Genomic DNA, 1,283 nt, shown 5'->3' with positions numbered 1-1,283 from the left:
ACCTTCTACCACCGTCTGGCTCCGCTGGCTCCTTCTCCACCTTCCCTCAGTTCCGTTCGCACCGTCTGTTGCTGAATCCACTGCTAGCTGCAGCAACCCATCGCTATCTCGTGCTCCATCGCAATTCCCTGGAAACGCTACCGCCACCTGCTTCTTCGTCGTTCGATCCTCCTCTTCGAGATCCCAAGGAAAGACCGCCGCAAGGAGTGGAACTGGTCTTGCCAAGATCGGAGAAACGCGCCGGAACCCTCCGCCACACCTTCGAGGATCTCTGGTGCAAGTCGCTTCTGCCACTCCGTCAACCCAGGGCGTCACGAGCATCTGCCCTCCCTTCACGGAGGTGCCGTCCTTCGCGCCGCTACTTGTTGTCTGATCTGCCGCTGCTTCGTTCTCGATCGGATTTGTTCCCCGCCACGGATGACCACCGGCATCCAAAGGTTACGTTTCGGCATACAGGTAAATTGGTCCCTGAATCAAGAAATCTGATTGCAGAATTGAAATTCGAGTTGCTTGTGTGTTCAAATCGGTTGAACTTATTCCTGGAAGAAGATATCTCTGATGCGGTTTTGTTCAAATCTGGTTTGAAGTTTGGCATGAATTTTGTTGTTGTTTTTGAAATTGTGACACCGCATGTTTGTAACTATAACTTGACAATGAGGATTGCTGAATTGTTGTTTGAACTGTCATTTTGTTGATTTTACTTGTTGTTGCTGTGGTTGGACTATGAAACAGAAATTTAATTTTTCTTCTGCGTCTTCTTCATCTTCTTCTTCTGTGTGAACTGGAATTTATGTTTGTATTGCATAATCTGAGTTTGTTGTGAGGTTTTATGCTTGTAGATTTTCTACTTGGATGGGAGAGAAAAGAAAGGGAAGAGAATGGACTGGGGGTGCAGGTGGAGGGGGAGGGTTTGTTTTTAGTTTTTAATATTAATTTTATTATTTATATTAATTATTAATTAAGGGTAATTTGGTAAAAAATAAAATTAAAGTAGAAAAATGACGATTTTATAACGTTTTGTAATGTTGAGGATGGTTTTAATAACAAAAAAAGGTCGGGGACGATTTTGATTTTGACCTCAGATTTTAGGGACGAAAACAGTACTTAACCCTAACTCAAATGATAGAACATGTAGGAGTTTCTTCTTTTATTTTATAATATTTTATAGTGTTTATTTCGGTACGATGATAAATTCATACATACAGGTACAATAAAATTATGGACAAATTAAAACATTAAATGTGGATTGTATTTTTCACATTTGTAATTAATTTTTTTTTGAA

Source organism: Arachis ipaensis, chromosome B08 (assembly GCF_000816755.2).
Source record: "Arachis ipaensis cultivar K30076 chromosome B08, Araip1.1, whole genome shotgun sequence".
NCBI lineage: Eukaryota > Viridiplantae > Streptophyta > Magnoliopsida > Fabales > Fabaceae > Arachis > Arachis ipaensis.
Note: the sequence above shows the minus strand (reverse complement) of the source record.